This window comes from Saccoglossus kowalevskii, chromosome 5, assembly GCF_978046115.1.
Source record: "Saccoglossus kowalevskii chromosome 5, keSacKowa6.1, whole genome shotgun sequence".
Lineage (NCBI taxonomy): Eukaryota > Metazoa > Hemichordata > Enteropneusta > Harrimaniidae > Saccoglossus > Saccoglossus kowalevskii.
The window spans coordinates 42,895,586-42,906,560 of NC_140645.1; positions in this window are offsets into that span (position 1 = coordinate 42,895,586).

The following is a 10,975-nucleotide window of genomic DNA, read 5'->3' on the forward strand; positions in this document are numbered from 1 at the left end:
TCCTACTGTGAACAGTATTAACTGAAAGTAACCTAGACGTCACACAGCATGCATTGAAATATCAGTACATTTTAGTTTTAGTTGTCTTGTTTATGCTGTATGGGAGCATGATTGAACACAGCACAACGTGAAATTATGAGGTTTAGAGTATTATTGCATATCATGGAATGGAATTTAACAATTTTTGACTCCCATGTGCGAAGCACAAAATGGGAGTCTTTGCAGTTAGTGTGTCTGTATGTGTGTATGTGTGTATGTGTGTATGTGTGTATGTGTGTGTGTATGTGTGTATGTGTGTCCGACTGTTCCACTGCTATCTCAAGAACCATACATCGGTTTTTGATGAAACTTGGTGCATAGATGCTCTGGGCCAATGCGCAGATTTGATTAGGTTTTGGTAAAAATCCATGCTCATTAATTACCTAATTTGCATGATAATTAGCTAATTTTTAGCTGTTCTATGACTGTTCCACTGATATCTAAAGAACCACTCATTGGATTTTGATGAAACTTGGTACATAGATGCTCTGAACATATGCGCAGATTTGATTAATTTTTGGTAAAAATCCGTGCATATTAATTACCTAATTTGCATGATAATTAGCTATTTTTTAGTGGTTCCATGACTGTTCCACTGATATCTAAACAACCACTCATTGGATTTTGATGAAACTTGGTACATAGATGCTCTGAACTAATGCTAGGTTTTGATTAGTTTTTGGTAATAATCCGTGTATACTAATTACCTAATTTGCATAATGATTAGTCAATTTTCGGTTTTTCCACTGATATCTCAAGTACTAATCATCACATTTCAATGAAACTTGGTACATAGATGTCATACGACACTGCACAGACCTGATAGTTTTTATGGTAATATCAGTACATATTAATTACCTAATTTGCATAATTAATTAATTTTCAGCATTTGATATAAGTAGTTAGCATTACATTTCAATGAAACTTGGTACTTACATACTCAAGGACTATGCAGAGATTGATTGTTTTCGATAAATATTTGTGCATATTAATCACCTAATTTGCATAATTAGTTAATTTTCAGCTTTTCCACGGGTATCTCAAGTACTAATCATCGCATTTCAATGAAACTTGGTACATAGATCCTTTAGGACTATGCAGAGACCTGATTAGTTTTAGGGTAAATTATTGTGCATATTAATTACCTAATTTGCATAATTAATTTTCAGCTTTTCTACTGATATCTAAAGTACTAATCATCATATTTCAATGAATCTAGAATTATGCAGACCCAATTAGTTTCCGGTAAATATTTGTGCATATTAATCACCTAATTTGCATAATTAACCAACTTTCACACTGATATCTCAGGTACTATACATCACATATCAATGAATGTACATGGATGCTGTAGGACAATAGACAGACCTGAATAATTGTGGGTTAAAATCTGTACATATTAATTACCTAATTTGCATAATTAACCAATTTTAATCTTTCACACTGATATCTAAAGTACCGTAAAAACTCCAAAATTTCGACTGGTTTTAAATAATTTGTGTTAGAAATGTGACGTGTTTTTAGAGTCAAAATTAAGGTGCATTTTCGGACGGTCGAATTTTTCAGAATAGAAATCAGCAAAAAAAAATGGGGATGATAGACAGTGTGCTTCATTAGTTTTTAAAAAATGCAATGTCCGTCAATTGACGTAAACTTCCTCATGTTTCACGGTAAAAGCAAAGGTCGTGGCCGAGTTGTAACTCAAAATCTAAACAAAGTCATCAATCAGTGAGTATTATGACAAGCAAAACAAAACATCAAGACGCGGAGAAGAGGTCAGCACAAAACTAATAGGTCAAAAGACAAAGCTGTCTCGCACTACCTAGGAAAACTTGCGAATGTTCGAAGTACAGGTACCCATTGGACAAAAGATACATGGAAGTTTAGCAAACGATCTCCCCGACCCAGTGCAATGTATCCGGTTAGAATCAAAGCTCACGTGTCCCTTATTTGAGCACCGTACCGGTGATTTGAGGGACCAAATTCTGCCGTAAATTCGCCCTTGGATTAAAAAATATAATGGGATTTAAGAAAATAAAATGGGACTTTTAAGGTGTATTTTGGCGTCATTTTTCGGACATTTCAATCAATCCTGCCGGCTAAAATAGAGTCTAAGTTTTACCGTAGTCATTGACGTCTGTCTATTCAAGAGTACACGTGTATGATTTTTATCGTGACTAGCGTGAGCGGGTAAGCTTCCTTTCGAGAATGAGCTGTTATCACTGTGAACAATGTTAAATTATTCTTCAGATGACCAGTTTATTTTTTAAAAACAACTAATTTTTTTATTTAAAAAAAATCATGCCGTTTTCGCATCATCCAGCTTTTTGATTGGTTAATTAGCGATTTGACCTATTTGACCTAAGAGAACATGGCGGATATCCTACAGCATCAAACGTTTATACGAGACCGGAATCATTCGCTTACGATGAAACTAAGTTGACTTTTATTTGTATTTCATAACCATTCAACAAATTTATTTTGTGTACATTATTATAATCACTACTGAGTACAGTAATAATCAACAATTCAGAAACGCAGCATGCCGAGATTTTTGTGTTCGTTTTTATTTGAAACTTCGTCTATTTAGAATATATTTTCGTTACCAATAAAATAAAAATCTCTCAGTCAATCAGAAACCCGGATTCATGCCTTTGAGGAAGGTCCCGTTTGAACGCTCACATCGGTTTTTTTTTCGTTTGGGGGAAAACTAAAACTGGTCGCAATTTTCGAATAAGAATGAGTCGGCAATTTTTAGTGGAGTCGAAAATTTGGAGGTAAATAAAACACCGAAACCCGGCAAATAAATAGGCGGTCAAATTTTTAGAGGGGTCGAAATTTTGGAGTTTTCACGGTGCTAATTATTCCATTTCAATGAAACTTAGTACAAAGATGCTCTAGGACAATGTACAAACCTAATTAGTTTGGGGTAAAAATCTGTTCATATTAATTCCCTAATAAGCATAATAATTCATAATTTTTTGGTTCTAATCACATTTCAATTAAACTTGGAGACATAGATTTTCTGTTACATTGCGCAGACCTCATTAGTTTTACACTCAAATCTGGTCATATTAATTTTCTGATTTGCATAATTAGTTTTCAGCTAAGTAATTTCGAATTATATTTAATGTGTCTCCAATACTCTCAGCACATGGGAGTTCTTTCTAAGCTTTCTTTGATTTTTAATGAGGCTTTTATGAGGTTATTTTGAGAATTTTACAAAACATTGTGACGATTTGACTTAAGTTCACCTTTACCGGTACATGTAAATACATTGGATTTGTCACATGGTATCCAACATGCTACATCAATGCACCGTCCCTGGTGTTGAGGGACGGTGAGGGATGGTGATCAGTGCAACTTAGTACAACAACTCAGATGTTTTATGTTTCAGTGAAATTATACAAGTTCTCATTTTGTATTAACCTTTTTCAGTCATGTGCAAACCAAATAATTGAATAAAGCTGATGACAACAAACGACTCAACTGTATTACACTTGCTATGACAGGTATTGACTGTTAGAAACTCTTGGGTAGAGGAATTGTAAAAAAAATCGATAGAAAAAAATCTTGAAGAGAGCAACAATAATTTTCAGCAACATTCAGGAATCTTTTTACACTGGTGGGTCCCACTGGTAAAAAAAATTAGCGACCACCACAGAAACGCTTTCAACCTGAACAATTATCCGACCAGCACAGTATATTTTTATTAGACGCATAAAATCCTTAGGAAAGGATAAAAAGGGTCTTACAGAAAGAAATTAAAAAACAAACAAACTACAATCTAAAAAATAAAACAAAAAATAAAAAGATTTCTAAAAAAAAAAAAAAACAAGTCAAAAACAAAAAATACAATTTGCAGCCAATGGTGAATACAGAATATAGAATGAACACAGAATGTGGCCTAATACACTGATAGTTGTTGCTGTTTTGTTCCATAGCTGTTTTTTAAGAAGACAGCTAAGGCTGGTGCTAGAGTATGGTTTGCCATAATCAAAATGAATTTATTCTGACTATTTTCTTTATCAAAATTTGGAATTTTATTTTGTGCAGTCAGGAATAATTTGTCCCTATGGTGACTGTAAGCTGGACATTTCATTACAAAATGTTGCTCGTCCTCAACTATATTTTGGCTGCACATATCACATGTTCTTTTATCCAGCCGCACATTATTATGTCTGCCTTTCTCAATTTTAAGGTCATGGTTGCTTGTCCTGAATTTTGCAATTAACCTTCTAAGACCATGGTTCTGCATATTAATTAGGTAATTTTCAATTTTTAAATCTTGTTTGAAAAGTCTGTATGTTCTTAATTTGTTTTTAGCCAAGGTTAGTTTTCTATTATCATTATGCATGTCTAAGATCCATTGGTTCTCAAATGATTTGTTTATTTTTTTATGAATAAAGTCTAAATTTTTCTTAATTATTTTTTCACTTGAGTTTACAATGGTGACAACATCTAAATCTTGCATGAGGGTTTCTACACTTGTAAACCATTTACTTTTTACATTCTTGTTTACTAAGTAGGCTTCTCTTAGTAATGTGTTATCAGAGTTTGTTACCCGGTTGAAATATTTAAGTTGTTGTTTCTTGATAAAACAGTCAATGGGGTACCTTCCTAGCTCACCATAAACAGCCATTTTTGGTGTGAATTTTGAGAGACCAAGAATGAACCGACAAAATGAAAGATGAACATCCTCAATTGCAGACTTAGTTGTGCTTTCATCACCCCAAACATCACTACCATATACAATAATTGGTCTTATCAGTTTGTCAAATAAAGATAGTTGGAGGGGTATGTTTAGTGAGTTGTCATAACCGAGTTTGCATTTCAAAGCAAAGAGAGCTTTCATCCCTTTATTTTTTAAATTATTGATACCCTCTTTATGTTTGCCATTAGCACTTATAGTTACCCAGGTAATTAATTTGCTTAACTATGGCAATTTCTTTTTCAGCGAAGAAGAATATATTATTGCTCAGGGCTCTGTTTGATTTATTGAATACAATAACCTTTGTTTTCTCTGTATTAACAGCCAGGCGCCATTTTGACGTATATATATAAGCACATATCCCATCTCCATATCCTGTCAATTGTGGATTATAATTTGTAAACAATGGACCAAGTTACAAAATGTGGTAGTGGCTTCTAAACAATACACTAGCCAAATTTGTAAAATTAGCACCTCAAAACTTTCTGGCGATACAGAAAGTCCTTAATTAGAAAACTAAAATTGTGTAAAAGTCAGTGCCAATCTGATGTATCATGGTCAAAGCAAACCAACATTACTGTAAGCTCAAAATTGAGCGAAGAAAAATTATAATTTGCATATTCAACCTTTTATTTTATATTACCGTAGGTTGCAATGGCTTGACTGAACTGAGAAAGAATTTCTTCAGTCGGAGAATGTTTAATGAATTGTCCTCTAGATTCTTGTTTCTGATAAAACTGTTGGCTCTCAAGAAAAGGTTTGACTTAATATTTGAACTGAATATTTGATCCATTATCACCATATCTATTTGTCATTGCTGTTGAGCTTTTGGCTATTAGAATAAGAAATTGCGAGGAAATAAATAGTTTATTTACAGGACCAATTGAAAACAAAATTTCACAATACGCAGATGACACGAGTTTCACAATTGTGCCTACAAAACATTTTGTAAATTGATGGATATTATTAGTGGTTTTTCTAAAGTTTTCTGTCTAAAACCGAATTATGAAAAATGTAAAGTGAAGCGTACCGGGTCATTAAAACATAGTAATTTCCATATTGAGACGTCACATCCTTTAACTTGGGTTGACGGATCTGTTGATGTATTGGGTATTCATATTCCTGAAGATTTATCGCAGCTAGTCACACTAAATTTTAATACTCGTCTTGTGAAAGCGAGGAAAATACTGCAGCCATGGAGAGGTAGGGGTCTTACGTTGTATGGTAAGATTATTATAATTAAAGCATTAGTGAATTCTCAATTTGTACATCTGTTCATTTCACTTCCCTCGCCCAATGAGCATTTTTTTTAAAGTATGAAACCCCGGTGTTTCAGTTTTTGTGGGGAGGTAAACGTGACTGGGTTAGAAGAAACACAGTTTACAACACGTATGATAAGGGCAGTCTGAATTTAATCAATTTGAAGGGTTTTTAACAATTCTCTTAAAGCTGCTTGGATACCAAGGCTTATTCATGTGAAAAGTTCTTTCTGTAGTAGACTTTATAACTATCTTTTAGGTAGCTTTGGTGGTTCTTTATTATATTTATCAAACCTTAAAGAGAAGGACCATACAATATTGGACCCTTTATATTCTAATTTCTTAAAAACAAATTCTTACAGCATGTCTGCGTTATAATTGTATTGAATCAGAACCTACGATTGAAAGTCTTTGTCAGGAAATCATTTTGAATAATTCTAATATCCGCATAAATAGTATACCAATAGTTTGGAGAAGTTTTATTGAGCATGGTATTGTTTTTATTAATGACCTTCTTGATGAGAACTGTAATTTTGTATCATTTGAATTATTTTACAATATGAGGATGTATGTACCCGATACAAATTTTTTCAGTTAAAATCTGCCATTCCTTCAAAATGGAAAAATCTCATAGCTGGTTGTGCTGGAAACAAATTATGTGTATGTAAACCAAACATGCGTAATTGTAAATGGCTAAGTGGTGATAAAATTAATAAAGAATTGCATGCTGTGCTGCTGAAATTCCAAGACGTATCCAGCAATACTGGCATGTCATCCTGGATGTTATAATACCATGGGGACCTCTATGTACACTCCCATATAAAATCACAATCAATACAAAGCTTAGAAATTTCCAGTACAAGCTTACTATGAAATGTTTGCCTTCTAATCAACTTCTGTATGCATGGAATCTCAAAGATTCTCCTCTATGCTCTTTTTGTGAAGCGGTTAGTGTAGATTACTATCACTTATTTTGGGATTGTAAATTTATATACATTTTTTGGAATTCAGTTAGAAAATGGTTATCCTCGTTCACAGAACTCATTTTCACATTAAATGCTCTAAAATGTATTCTGGGAAATATTGATGAGCATACTAATCCAATGCTTAACTATGTCATATAGTCCAGTAATTCTAGCCAAAAAAGGGGGCCAACCCGTCACAAATTGCAACAGAAATAAATTTCTTCACAGTGCTTTTCGGAAAGGTGTCTAGATTGACAGACTGACAGAAATATACCTAATTTGCATATATTCAAATTTGCACATTTTTACAACATGGAAATATAACTATTTGAACATATCTTTAATTCTAGATGGGGTATTTTAAAAATTCATGATGCTATGGTACTGTTTTGAGTCAGGGAAGGTATGAGAGTGCTAAATGTGTTGATTGGGTAACTGAAAATTAGCACAAATTCAATATGGCCGCGATAATATAATTATTTAATGTAACTTCTCTTCTGGCTTTTCTTCTATGTGGCATAAATAATAAGTTTAAGGTGCTAGAATGCTAGAATATTTTAAAAAGAATCATACAGTACATAAAAGATGTAAATAAATGATTTCCTGGGTAGACAGATGCTTCATCTGCATGGCCGTCCCATCTAAAAGTAAAACTAGAGGAATGAAACACCTTGGTTGGATCTACAAATCTGCTATACTATATACACAATAGACCATTTAACCGTAAATTTTCAACTCTATAAACTATGTTATTGATTTAACAAACTATTAAATAGTTATAATTCTGTCCAAAAGTTTATTGTCTGAAACATGTAATTGCTAATCGTCATCGCTATCTTCATCAGACATCTGGACTACATTTGTGCATCCAGATCCTCGATATTGACCACAATCTGCAGAACATTCAAGGTTGTGCTTTCTGCAGGTACATCTGAGACTGTGACGGTCTGTGGAGCAGTTGCATCTCACTATCCTCAAGAGAAATTCAGGTGCTGCTTCCTTGTCAGCCATTACAGGAATGACGATCGGTTGTGGATCTTGCTTCCTGGCAAGAAACCCGATTCGTGTCTTTATCACGACTTGATTGTCCATAAAGACAACACAACCGTCCGAGAATGACAGGGCCCCTAGTTCAGCCTTACGCCTACCTGAGGCGAGGGTGAGTAGGAAGATTGTTTCCAACGTCAGAAGTTTGAGTGGTGCTGATCGGAGAGTCGGAGTCTGTATAGAGCGGCCAGCACAACCGAAAATCAATCGCTGAAAGGACAAGTCCATTTCGTTCAAACGATGGACAAAAAGTCAGCTGTCTGGCCAACAAAGAAATGGCATGGATCTCCCTTCGACTACGCACGTCATTTCGAGGCATAGGCTGTATGGGGGGGGGGGGGCAAGGGTTATTTTCGTTCAACATAATTGCAATATTTTTTTGTTCGTACAACGTAAATTGAAAAAATAAATTCCGTAATTCTGTAATCACAGGCTAGACGTACAACGTAATCAATCAAATATTTTTTCGTACACTGTAAAAATGTGTTACTTTTCTCGGTACGTACAAGAATTTACATCCAAATAATAAAAGCTGTAAAGAATAATCCAGGGTAATTACATTTTCGAAACTGTAAAACGACTAGATGACACAATTCACTGCAAAATTCAATTTTCACTGTAAACTGTAAAAACATCTTTTTTTTCCTTGTAATTTGTAAAAAGCCCTTTTTATTTCCCGTAAAACTGTACCAGCTACCCCCCTTGCCCGCCCTCTGTATTGGTGGGATCCCTGTTCGCCCTGGCCAGGACGTTAGCAGCCCACTGAGTGAGTCAACCGAGAGTCTTGATGCATGTAAGTGGGCTCAAAGACAGTGCGCCATCCAGATTTGGAAGTCCTGATGTTTCTAACTAACATTTCCAGCAGTAGTGGAAACCAGACCTTGCTTGGCCCATTGGGCGCCACCTGCATCAAAGTGCAGATGCGCTCCTGGCGAAGTTTCTCCAGTACCCGATCAATAGCACATTGTATTCCAGGTACTAAAGAATAATTTTCTCCGCTAGGGATCTGGTCCCCCTCCTTGTAGCTATGAGAGACCACTGCTGTGTTGGCCGTGCGAAGCAAGATTCTGTGGTCTCGAACTAAGTGAAGTAGTGCTAAGCACACTTCTTTCAGTTCGAGCCATTTGATATGGCAGTCCTGAATCTAATGCAGGGGCCATATTTTCCATTGGGCTTGTTGGTGCAATAGGTGCGCTCCCCAACATGTTAGGAAGGTATCCGTTTCCAGAGTCATAGCCGTGGCGAGTGGGTCCAAGGAAACCGAACACCAGGGCAAGGCATTCCTCACTTGGTCCGATAGTGTTACTCACCTCTCCAGTTCCCGGTGTTGCAACAAAAGTGTGCTATAACGGCCTGGGGGAACTACCCTGCAAACCGCTGACATCATTCCGGTGATCCACATTACTTCTCGGAGAGACACAGAGGGAACGCTGATTAGGTGTTCAGCTAGGTCATTTAGGCAATGGGCCTGAGGTGACCGTACCAAGCCCACCTCTGTGTCGAACTCCCTGGTCAGGAACACCAACTGTTGTGTTGGCTAAGGGTGGGACTTGATCAATTTACTAGGAAGCATAACTGGTCTAGAAAATCTGGTGTTAGCCTTACTGCTTGACTGACACCTTGTTGGGTTGTATAGCAACCAGCCATCTAGGTACACGTCGATGTGTATCGTTGTGATGTGTACCGGCACAGCAGTAGCACCACCTGTTTCCACAATCTGGTGAATATGTATGAAGCCATGCAAAACCTCAAGGGGAGCACCCTGCACTCGACTACTTGGACAACTGGGCGAAGTATAGCTCAAATCTAGCGAGGCTAACCAGTAGAAACAGAGCACGGAGAATAATATGGTGCTTGGAGTTTCCAGGAAGTGCATACTGATTTGGTCTGCTTAATTCCATGGGGCGCAGCCACCTGTAGTCTCAGTTATAGTCTTTGGAACCACCAATACTTGCGAGTAGAAGCCCAGACTTAATGCTGAGTGCCCTATCCTGTGTATAGCGCCCTTTGTAAGCAATCTATCTACCTCCTGTCGAATTAATCTTGCTTTGTGGGGATCGATCCCCTGGTAGTGCCTTGAACGGGGGCTGGTGCCAGGGGAGTGGAGATTGCAGCGGGATCTTGTAACCGTGTATTGCCACCTGGAGAGTCAAGGGATCAGTTACGCACTGTCTCCAAACTGGAATACACTGGCGCAATGAGTGCGATAGAAATGTGTAGGTTTGGTGGTTCCACATCTGGGTGATCCCTCCTCCGCTGAGGTGAGGTTCCAACTCAGCCTCCCGCCAAACATATGCCCATCCCCCTTGCCACATGTGGAAGCATCAAACCTGCTTTCCCTGCGAGCTGGGTAGGCGACCCCCGAGGAATAGAGGGGGGATCAACACCTGATCCCTTCTTCCTGAGGGGAGCATCGCCACTCTTCCCTCCCCCAGAAGAGCTGGGAACCTTGCCTCCTGGCAACTTCTGGCCAGTGGGTGTTATAGTTATATTTTCCATGTTGTAAAAATGCACCAAACGGCCATTTTGAAGATATGCAAATTAGGTATATTTCCGAAGCCTAGATTTTCCTAGACTTTTAGTATGTCAATCTAGGCACCTCCCCAAATGTATTGTGAATAAATTATTTCTGTTGCAATTTGTGATGGGTCAAACCATAAATTGACTGGACTAATACTTATAGGTCGTTATTATATATTTAAGTGCAAGTTACAACACATTATGCCAAACATTGTAGGTTTCAAATCCTGTGTAAAACAAATCATTGATTTGGAAAGTATCATTACGAAAGCTCAGAACAGAAGAACAAAATTTCTAAAGAAGTGGAGGCCTTTTATTGAATATTATGGTCTGTAATGTCCAAAGTCACTTCGTCCTTTCAGGTCTCATGCCACTAATTAACCAATGGCTGCTCGTAGCCCCAATGAAATTTTTTAAATATTATTTTTCTCAGG